Raw genomic sequence first — 11921 nt, 5'->3', positions numbered from 1 at the left:
CGTCAGACTTCCAATCTGACATCTTCCATCAAGATTTTACATGCTCCCACTGCTTCCAAGCGTGTTCCCAAAGGGCCTGTAAAATACTGACCAAGGTATGGCCTTGGTATTGTTGCTTTCTGTGTGAGGTAAAATCAGAAATAAGGTATTTTCTCAGATGGATGCTAGTAACTTGAATTATGATGAAGGTTTGCATTTTCTAATAGAATTTCTGACTGAAATCTACAAGAAAGAAGGTCTGTTAAATGCCCATGAATTTGATAGATTGCAGAAAATGGATGGTCATTTCATAAACTTTTGTCAATCTTTTGATACAATTTGGTAACCCTCAATCGGTACTAATGCCTAAGTTACTAGATTGTGCTAAGATGCCTTATATGGACAGGAAACTGGTTCTAACTGGCGGAGGGTAATGGAAACATTAAGTTCTAACTGGCATCTGGTTCTTTGAGATGGAGACTGTTGGATCAGATGTCTGCTATCTTAATAAAATTCCAGGGGAAAGCTATCATTCCCTTCAGCCTTCATGGAACAGATGAGGCATTCTTCTGTATCACAAAGAATAGAAGACTGGATGGATACCAGATTTTGAAATACTCCAAATCCCGGATGCAGGCGTAAAAGCAATGGAAGGATTAAAGTCAGAATATTGATGAAAGCACATATAGCAAATCTGGTTATATCAACTAAAGATGAAATTGGAACAGTAATAATATGTTAATGAATCCCATGAATGCCCATGGAAAAGTTAATGGATGCTTTAGATGTGATATTAAGTATCATTATACGGTGAATTGCCCAAAGCAAAGAGGCAAGGTCTTTGAAATGACACATGAAGAAGATAGTTCTGAGGAGGAGGAAGATAATGATACTGAGAGAAGGGTGGAAATTTCAGAGCTATAATTTTCCAATCCTGCTTAGATACAGGGTTAGTGCCAGAGGCCTGGAGCATTGTAAATGTTACACCTGCCTTCAAAAAAGGATTTAAGGGTAAGCCCAATAATTACAAGCCGGTTAATTTAACCTTCTTGTTGTGGAAGCTTTTAGAAATGATAATTTGGGACAAAATTAACAGTCACTTGGGCAAATGTGGGTCAATTTAAGGAAAGTCAGCATGGATTTGTTAAGGGCAGATCGTGTTTAACTAACTTTCTGGAGTTTTTTTTTATGAGATAATGGAGAGGACAGATGAGAGTAATATAGCTGATGTTGTCTCTGTGGACTTCCAAAAGGCATTTGATAAAGTGCCACGTAACAGACTTGTGAGCAAAATTGGAGCTCATGGAATAAAAGGGACAGCAGCAACATGGATACAAAATTGGCTGAGTGACAGGAAACAGAAAGCATTGATGAAAGATTGTTTTTTGGCACTGGAAGTATTGTTAACTGTGAGGAGGATAGTGTTAAACTCCAAAAGGATGTAGATAAGTTGGTGGAATGGGCAGACAAGTGTGAAGTGATTCATTTTGGTAGGAAGAATAGGCAATTAAAAAATAAAGGGTATAACTCTAAAGTGGGTCCAAGAACAGAGGGACCTGGGAATACATGTGCACAAATCATTGAAGGTGGCAGGGCAGGTTGAGAGCATGGTTAATAAAACTTACAGCATCCTGGGCTTTATAAATAGGAGCAGAAAAACAAAAGCAAGGAAGTTTTGATAAACCCATATAAACACTGTTTCAGCCTCAGCTGGAGTACTGTATCCAATTCTGGGCACTGCACTTTAGGTAGGATGTGAAGGCATCAGACAGAGTGCAGAAAAGATTTTCAAGGATAGTTCCAGGGATGAGGAACTTCAGTGATGCGGATTGATTAGAGAAGCCAGGGTGTCCTCCTTGGAGAAGGTAGAAAGGAGATTTGATAGAAGTATTCAAAATCATGAGAGGTCTGGACAGAGTAGGGAGAAACTGTTCCCATGGAAGAATCAAGAAGCAGAGGACACCGAATTAAAGTGGTTGGCAAAAGAAGCAATGGTAACCTGAGGAAAAACATTTTTTACTCCGTGAGTGGTTAGGATCTGGAATGCACTGCTGAGAGTGTGGTGGAGGCTTTCAAAAGAGAATTTGATCATTATTTGAAGAGGAAAATAATGCAGGGCAACAGGGAAAAGGCAGGGGAGTGGCACTAAGTGAATTGCTCTTGCAAAGAGCCAGCACAGACAAACAGGCCAAATGTCGTCCTCTTGTGCTGTAACCATTCTATGAATCTATGATTCCATGAATCTAAACAGATTATACAGGTTGCAAGGAGTTATAATCTTACGGTGAATGTATTAGTTGTGGACTAACTTAATTGTGCAGCATTAGATAATGTATGTACTTCAATGGCATGCAGAGTAGACTGGATAAAATGGTATCTTGATTCAATAAGTAATGATGATCAATGCAAGAATATAAAATTACTAATTGCTTTGGTTTTGGTGATGACAACACCTTAAGGTTTCACTTAAGTGGTTTTCTTCTTTAGTTCTCTGAACAAAGGCAGGTCTGACCCACAGTACCATGATCTCCATTACAAGTAGGGCAAGGAGGCAGTTCCCGAACGGAATAGGGATTGAACCCTGTGCTGTTGGCACCAATCTGATCCACACTGGCCATCCAGCCAACTGAGCCAACTAGCCCTGAAGGAGTCTGAGTTGCTGAGGCAACGTACACATTTACACTTGGAGTGATAGATAGCGATGGTCGAGGCTCCAATTCCTTCCCATACATGGCTGACCAGGAATCTCTCCTGCTCTTACTGCCTGCCATTGGCATACGTTGGAAGGGTTTTCAGATTGATTTTCAACCTGTTGGCCACGTTATGAATGCACCTTCCATAGCCATCAAGTCCTTGAGTGGGACTTGAATACAGAGCTTCAGGCTCAGAGGCAGGGGCACTACCCACTGCACCACAAGACCTCCTACCTAAATGGTAATTCCTTGTTAAGTGGCTGTGAAAAGCCATTTTATAAGTATGGATGTAGTCTCTGGTGAGATATCTACGCTGTTGAGTAGACCTTTCATGAAAAAGTCACAAATGAAATTTGATATGGAATACGATAAGGCAAGAAAATTGGTTAATCTGCAATTTACCCAGCCTGGACATTATTGCATCCGCTAACAAAATCTGATGTTTCTCATCTGAATGTTAAGAAAGTATTAATGGAATCATATAGTGAGGATAAGAAAAAAAATCACCTTAAAGTTAGGTAGACAATGTTCCCATCCAAAACTCTGCTATCCGTATTCTAAATTGCACTAAGTCCCATTCATCCATCACTCTTACGCTGGCTGACTATATTGGCTCCCAGTCAATTTTAAAGTTCTCATACTGTTTTCAGATCCTCCGAGGTCTCTGTGCTCAGTAATTGTGGTCTCTTGTACATTATTTATTGTAATTGCACCACCTTTGGCAGACTGTAGAGAAGTAAATACCTCAGGCCATAACACTATACATACTAGAGGAGGATTCTTAGCCATGACTTGCCAGCTACTTGTCAGCTTGTCCAAATACATTCACATTTTGCTCCATGCCCTTGTTGTGTACCTCTCTCTGACAAAGCCCGAGGCTTATTTCTTCTGAGTGCATCTCCAAATAAGGACCTAACTGGCAATGCGAGAGGAAAGTGAAATAAAGACACTATTATAACCTTTTCACTTTATTTGCATAATATTTCCACACTTGCACCTGCCCTAGGGACCAAGTGTGCCCCTTCTTCCTCTATGTTCTGTCTAGAAAGTAACCAGTTTGAGTGGAAAGTGAAAGAAAAATCAATGCTACACCTTAAAATGTTGGAATTACAAATTGATAACTGAAGGAAAATGCTGAGCAAATATAGAGCACAATCAATATATTGATTGCATAATATGTCTGGACTTATGCCAAAAAAGATATTTGCTTTATTTCTAAAATGAAAAAAAGCTGTTTCTAAAACAAAATGGTTGTAGCTGAAATGTTAACTTATCTGTTCTCTACACAGATGCTGATTTTCCTGATGAGCAATTCCAGCATTTTATGTTTTTGTTTCAGATTTCCAATCATTGTTTTTATTTAACCTTTTAAATTACTTTACCGCACCTCAATAGTTTTTCCTGTATTAATTGTTCATTTTTGTGTCCATCTGTTCTATTTTCATACTTTACTTATGCCATTACAGTTATGGTTTGGTTTGTGCATTCCTAACCTTGTCCTTGCCTCAGTTGCTGTTGAAACTCAATTTGAACAGAGGCCTTTAAATATAACAGTAATGGTGTCACCCAGCAACTTGTGAATCAGTGTGCAAATTAGAATAGAAAACTCATTGGAACAAGATGCAAAAGGAAAAACAACTTTGTGTCATTTTCTTTACAGATTCAGCTTTCCAACAGTGGGATATGTCTTAGGTGGTGTGGTGGAATATTTGGTTTAGTCATTGTTGATTAAATAACTCCTTTTGCTTTGATGTTGAGTCTCCAAAACACACTAATTAAAGTGTCTCTAAAAGTGTGAAGTTTTACTGTTTGGCTAACTGCTCAACAGGATACAATTATGTGAAATTGCTTATTGCTACAGGGTGTTATTTCATTCAGTCATGGTATTTACTATGAGATTCTTTGTGGGAACTGGGAGTGATCTCTTGATAGTCTGTCCCTCTACCTAGTCCAGGAATGGAGTGGCTAAGTGTAAAATTCCTATTGCTGGTCTGGCTGAGATCCACAACCTCAGCACAATCAGGTATCAAATGGCACTTGTGTATCAAGGTTGTTGGCAGAAAATTTAGAACTGTGTACAATTACTTATGCGGGTCTATCCTCTATCCCCCAAGTTTATTGGCACATTTTTTTTTGGGGGGTGAGGGGGTGGGGTGTTGGGTGGGGGTGATTTGGATCTAAAGACAAAGTAACTCATAAATTTTGATTATTTACATTACAAATAGTTCAATCTAGTTAACTTTGAATATTCTTAACTTCACAATTACTAGATTTTTAAATATCAAAAATTAAGTGACAAACTAACTAACCTCATCATCACTTACTCAAAAATTACATGGACATGACCCTCCCTTTCTCAGGGGCACATAAACCCTCCCCACAACACCCCCCCACAATTCCCTGAGTTCATACAGGAACACTTTGCCTCCCAGTTTACAGATGTTCTTCCCCCTCCAACCCCCCATCCCACACTTCATAGAGTCCCTTTCCCTCTTCAAACTGCTTTGTCCTGTTCACAAAGGCACTCTTTTTTGCCTTGGTTATCTAATCAAACTGCATCCAGCTACAGCGCCTTCCTGATACCACTGCTTTTTTGGGGAGAGGAATTCCTGTAAGCAGACAGGAATTCATGCTCAATCACAAGATCAGGAAGTCCAACTTAAAGCTCGCAGCAAATAACCCCAGAGTGAAGCAATGGTGTCAGGTATGAGCTGCACACGGAATTAGCCATGAGAGGTGCATTAGGCAATGTAGTGGCAGTGATTAATTTGTGAAATGAACACTGCATGACATGTTTGATGCCCCAGAGGATAAGAAGGCATACAGATCGGTCTGACCATGCAGAGCTTCTCCCTCAATCCTACCATATTCAGAACTCAATAACTGAGCTGACTGGCAGATTGATTTTCACTTGAAATTCTGAACAATAGCCTAGGAAATCAATGGTGCCAAGCCCATTTTTCAGACGTTAAACAGATGACTAAGCCTCCAATCTTCTTCTTAGGCAGTCCCTCGGGATCGAAGATTACTTATTTCCACTCCAGTTTGATGGGTTCTGAGATGGCTGATAAGTCCAATGTGTAATCTGCAGATTCTGCCACATGCAGGGCGAGTCTGCTTGATGGGTTGGGTAGATGAGGTGTTTGGAGGTTTGTGCACTCTCTCCTATGCTTTCACTTGGTCTCTGTGTGTTTCCAATGAAGTCTCTCAATGTGTTTGGTGCCTTCTTAAATTAACCTTCTCCATTTTGGTCGGTCACAAGTTAGGGGCTCCTATGAGTTGGCGGGGATGTTTGATCTCATTAGGGATATTTTGAGAACATCCCTAAAGCATTTCCTGGGAGTTTTCTGCCATGACTGAGTTCTGAGTAGAACAGTTTCTCTGGGGGTCTGGTGTCAGGCATATGAACGACATATGAAAGACTGCAATATGATGCACTTCCATTATGAACTGAAATTGCACAGCCAGGCACATTGGCGTTGGCAAAAAGATAGATGACCAGAGCCCATGACTGTAACAGCCATTAAACCTTTTGAATGTGTGAATAAGTGGCTTAATGCTTGTTTGCTGGCCTCAATGCAATATTAGTTTGCAATGCCAGCTGCAATCAAGAAAACCAGGTCTACATGCTGCCTAACAATCGGCAGGCTGCTTCCAAAAAGGTAAGTTTGTTAAAAATACTTACCTGAATGTAGAGCTGGTAGGAACAGAAGTGTTCCTCCTGATTCCACTTTAAAACTAAAGGCCTCCACTGGCCATTGCTCAGTCTACCTTTCAATCACTACCTTTCAATCACCACCTCAACCTCCTGTCCGACCACTGATGGTACATTCCCTTCATGATGGCTGCCGCTCTCCTCAGTTGCAGCCACTGCCAACTTGCAGTCATCCATCTCCCAGTTCTCTTTATATAAGGACTAATCCAATGGCCAGTGCTGGTGGTGCAGTAGCTCGATCTTCGAGGCCTCTTACCTAGTGAACTGCCTGGAGATGCCTATCCAGTGTCTACTGCTCACTAGTTTGATGCCTTAGGCCCAAGATTAGGTATGCCTTGGGCCGATATGTTCAGTGCATCTTTGCATCCAGTTTGCATCAGCTTGTTCTCAGACATTCGCTAGCGCACCTCAGCAGTAAATATCAGTAATGCTGTGACCTGCTAGTGCATTTTCCAGGTGCAAAGCCTATAAATTGTAAACTGTTTCTACACTAAAGTTGCTTGCTGAATTTTCCCTGCTGCTGCTCCAAGCCGGACACTCAGGAATTCTGCAGGTCTCAGGTGATGCTTCATTATTTCTGCTACCTTGGCCTAACCCAGTGACCACAAACTCACTGAACTCCTCTTCAACCTCTGCACAACCTCCTTACAGACCCTCAAATACAGCTTCTGCACAACAATTCCAGCTTATCCTCCATCCCCACAGACTCTGGACTACTTTCTGGACTCTGACTTTTCCTCACCCTGACACTTGTTCCTCACAGGCTTCCAAACGCACCTCTACTTTCACATTTCTCTTCAGAATATCATGGTCCTTCTCAGCCTCATCTCAAGAAACATAAACCTATTGAACTGAACAGACTTCTCACCTAGACTGGCCACTACCTAATGTTCCACAATATTTTCCTCCCCATTGTCAACCACCCCCCATAACTGCTGTTGTGGTACCCACCTCAATCTGTCCTCCCATCCCCCCAGATTCATTCTTTGCATTCAAATGCCTCAGCCTCTTCCTTCCTAACCATTTCTCTTTCAAGTTCTTCCTCATCTCTTTCCTCCCTGGACCCCCACACTCCCCCAATGCAATCCTCCCTTTCATCATTTCTGACTGCATCCAATCTCTGCACTGAGCAACTGCTCAGCTTCATATTGGGGAATTCAACTTCCACCCAAACACACAGTCTCACATCACAATCAACTTCCTTCCCTATCTCACCCTTCATATGTGATCTGCAGATATCTGAGGTCTCTACTATCAACAGGGTTCTCACCAGTCATTTCCTCATCTGCCTCTAACCACTCCACTATTATCAAATTTCCTTGGAAAAAGCTACCCCATGACACTCTCTCACAAACCCTCTCACCATTTAATGTGCCCAAATCTGGTCCACCACTTAGGATGACATTAATGTCTCTGACATCTTTAATAACTGCCTCACTGTACTTTTAATGCTCTCGTCACTGTCAAATTCTGGGTAGAACTATTACTGGCTGGCAGGATTCCTAAGAGTCCAGGGCATCTACTAATAGAAAGGAGTAAAAACTGAATCAAGCAAATCACCAACAAAGCAGTGTTTTTTTTTTGCAATAAGCATGGATTTTAGATCCTTTGTTTGAAGTGACTATTTCTAAGTAGTTTCTTTTTGCTCCAGAGACGAAGAGGGGGAAGGGTGTTCAGAGTCCCACTGTACTTTTTATTTTAAAATGAGAATCAAAAAAACAGAATGATTTATTTTTCTCAGTCCAAAATCCAAGTTTGTCTTTGTTCAGGAATGGCACCATCTAAATGCTTATTTTGGTAAATGATTTTCAGGGCAAGAATTTAATTCCCGTGATAGATAGTCAAGGTCACTGACTTACAGAAATATGTAGAATCAAGATATATTGATCTGTAAAACATTGGTAAAAAAAAATCCCCAATACTATTTAATTAGAGCATAATTTGACTTAATTAGCCACGATATACCAATGCACTTTAACACCAACGTACTGTAATAGTCACAAGCCAGGACACCTTTATTGCTTTAGGTATGCGGTGCCATGTGAGATCTGCCAGTACGGACGTATCAAAAACTAGAAACATCCAAAGGGCATTGTAGTACTGTATGATAGGTGTATCATTCGATTGAAATCTGAATAACACCTTCAGTTTGGTTTGAAAACAATTTCAGTCAGTGGAAGCTAATAGATTCCTAGTTGCAGAAGATGTGAAAAGAAGACACTTCGCAATGAACTTTATCATGAGAGATATCTGAGATTAAAAATTTGCAACCGGGTTGGTTTCCCGATATTTGCAACAGAAAAGGAATGCGTTGTGGAGCCTGAATAGACGGTGTCTGAGTCTGCTTGGGGAAATTGGACAAAGAGGAAATGATGTGGTAATGGGTTTGTTAATTACAGCCTGGAACTGATCAGAGTGAGAGATTGTCTCTCCACGGGGTGGAGGAGGAGGAGAAAAACACAACAAATGCGCATCGGATGGTAGGATCGGCAGCTTTTCAACTCCTTTACTCGCAAGGAAAATCCAGCGATCGCGACAAAACAAATTGGAATTCCGATCAAGCAATGCCGGTTGAATTCGGCTAACATAACTGGGTCCGTACAGTTTCAGGGAGCTTTTCCTATTCATCGCTAAACTCAAGGCCCGTGGTTGAATATATTCTTCAGTAGCGGCAAAGTCCGGTTGAAAGTTTGGATCGATGTCGACTTATTCGAAATAGAAATTCCGAGTTTGCAAAAGGTAAGTTAAAGCTATTTTCAACTTTAGACAAATGAGTCCTTCCATTAGCCGTGCGGAGCTCATCCAGATAACTTGGGATGTCAGCATTTTTACTCGATCTCCAGATAACTTCGATTCAGGATCTGCTTCATGTACTCGAGGACTGAAATCTCGGCCAAGTTATTTGTTCACCGTTTCTCCCTCTGATCCAGTTGCACAACTTCACAGGATGGAATGCCGGTTTAGTTGTGGCAGCCGCAGGCAAACGTGGTCACAGCTGTTAGGCATGACAATAGCATGTTTTAAATCTCCCTGCAGCAGGGTAAGCAGAGGAGCCTGCCCAGAATCCTGGGAAACGCACAACTCAGGGCGACTTTTTTTCCCTTTGGTATATTTCTCGTCCTCTAGTTTAAATGGCGGCCTGCTATTCAATTATATTCCCTCTGGCCCCTTGGGGCGGGGGATCTACATAACTGTCCAGTTTCGATTATTGACCGGGAATATAACGTGCTTTCTGCAATTTTATTTCCCATCGAAGAACATTATAACAGAGCATTATTAGATTGAAATTATCAACCTGATAATAGGGAGAGGGATGGGTAAAAAGATTTTAAACTCATTCTTCACCGGAGGAAGGGATTGTTGTTACTCCCCTCATGGGTATACTTGTTTTAATCCCTTTTATACTCTCTGCATGCATTTAAGTAGCAACAACGAGAGGTTTCCTTGGGCTGTGTTCTGCAGGCTTTTGGGCTGAATTCCACTACTTTTCTGGTTTAAGGTTAGACCTTATCACTGTTACTGGCTTCACTCCCCTGGTTCAACTACCCCGCTTCCCCACTCACCCCCTCGATCAAATCCTGCTCCTCTGCTGGCTCCTAAACAGACTCCTCCCAATGCTGCCCTGAGGCTTCGCCCTCAAGCCAGGCCCTCAGATATTGGACTGATCGCTTCCTCTCAACAGCCTCATCATGCCTAGCTTTCTGCCACTGGCCTATGTAATCTAAGCTGTGCTTCTCTATCTGCCTCTGTTTCCCTATGTTGCTCCCACTTTCTTGTGCTCTGCTGGCTTGCCCTCCATCTCTTTTTCATCTTTTACCTCGCTTTTCAATAACTCCAGGCCATCTTGATCCTTCTCCCCAGCACAATCACCTGGGATGTCAGAAGGGAAATTGTCTCTCTTCAATTATCCTATCACCTTCTATCCCACAGTCAAGGTGCCATATATAGTTCACAGCACCAGGCCTATGTCTTCACCACTTTCCTCAATCTCAATACTATCTGTGTACTGTTAGCCTATCTGCTTGATATTAAGCCGCAGATGAATTACAATTTACTCCAATTGAACAACAGGAAGATGGAATTTGGCTCCCACAATAAACCGTTCTTCTTTGCCACTGACTCTATCACTTTCCCAAGCACACTGATTCAAGCTGTAGAAAACTTCAACATCTTATTTAGAGCCAAACTTCAAACCCAATATTCTGTCAATCACTAAAGCGGTTTACTTGCACAATTTTTTCCTACTCCTGCTCTATCGGACCCACTGTCACTGAAATCTTGAACCGTCATTTTGAGTTCAATTTTTTTGAAGTCCTCACATCCATCCTCTACTCTCCATAAGCACTAATTTATCCGAAGCTCATATTCTCCCTGCACTATATTCCACTCCTTGTTGATCTGTACTGGCTTTCTGTCTCACAACACTGAATTTTAAAAGCCCATTCGCTAACTGCCTTCACAATCTCACCCAACCTATTTCTGCAACTTCTTCTAGCCTAATGATGCCTCCTGCAATCTTTTGGCCTCTGATTCAGCTCTTCTGTGTATCCATGGACCTTTCCCTTTTCCTAACATTAGTTACATAACTTTTAATTGCTTTAGCTCTACTCTCCAGAATTCTCTCCCTCTGCATCTATTACTCTTTACACAATTTTAGAAACCTTCTTAAAACTCATTTTTCATGAAACTTTGGTGTCTTCTCCTAACTTTCCCATCAAGCTGTAGCCTTTGTTCCTTTTTTATTTCTCTTCTCTCTGGGTGACCCTTGGGAAATTTTCTACCGTTACAGCTTTTATCTAAATTCATGTTTTCGCATTTATTTATTTTACTGAAGCATTGCGTGTCCATATGCATCAAGACGTGGACAATATTCAGGCTTGGGCTGATAAGTGGTAAGTAATGTTTGTGCCACACATGCCAGGCAATGACAATCTACAACAAGAGAGAATCTAACCATCTCCCTTGACACTCAATGGTATTACCATCACTGAAACCTTACTATCAACACCCTGGGGGACAAAATGGTAAGGGTTACCATTGACCTGGACTAGCCATATAAATACTGTGGCTGCAAGAGCAGGTCAGTGGCTAGGAATTCTGCAGTGAGTAACTCATCTCCTGGCTCCCTAAAGCCTGTCCACCATTTACAAGGAACAAGTCAGGAGTGCGATGGATTACACTACACTTGCCTGGATGAGTGCAGCTCCAACAACACTTGAGGAATTCAACACCATCCAGGACAAGGTAACCTGCTTGATTGGCATTCCATACACCACCTTACACATTCATTTCCTCTGCCACTGATGCACAGTGGCAGCAGTGTGTACCATCTACAAAGTGCATTGCAGCAACTCACCAAGGCTCCTTTGACAGCACCTTCCAAAACCCACAACCTCTACCACCTAGAAGGACAAGGACAGCAAATGCATGGGAACACCACAACCTGCAAGTTCCCCATCAAGCCACTCACCACCCTGACTTGGAAGTATATCACTGTTCCTTCACTGTCACTGGGTCAAAATTCTGGGACTCCC

The 11921-nt window shown here is 41.7% G+C and overlaps 1 protein-coding gene across 4 annotated transcripts in view; it reads left to right on the top strand.

The window, feature by feature from the left end:
* The first annotated feature begins 8439 nt into the window (after positions 1-8439).
* The window catches only part of LOC144686683 (activin receptor type-1-like), a 134086-nt gene continuing 130604 nt past the window's right edge, over positions 8440-11921 (top strand). For 2 of the 4 annotated variants that reach the window (XM_078552218.1, XM_078552212.1), the window contains exon 1: positions 8443-9126. The gene's annotated coding sequence lies outside the window, so the exon portion shown is untranslated. Of the gene's footprint in view, positions 9127-11921 lie in introns of all 4 variants that reach the window. The other 2 variants (XM_078552211.1, XM_078552213.1) reach the window with 2 other exon arrangements.

The sequence above is a fragment of the Cetorhinus maximus genome, chromosome 11, assembly GCF_964194155.1.
Source record: "Cetorhinus maximus chromosome 11, sCetMax3.hap1.1, whole genome shotgun sequence".
NCBI lineage: Eukaryota > Metazoa > Chordata > Chondrichthyes > Lamniformes > Cetorhinidae > Cetorhinus > Cetorhinus maximus.
The sequence above is the reverse complement of the archived record's forward strand: the minus strand, read 5'-3'. Positions and strand labels throughout refer to the sequence as shown.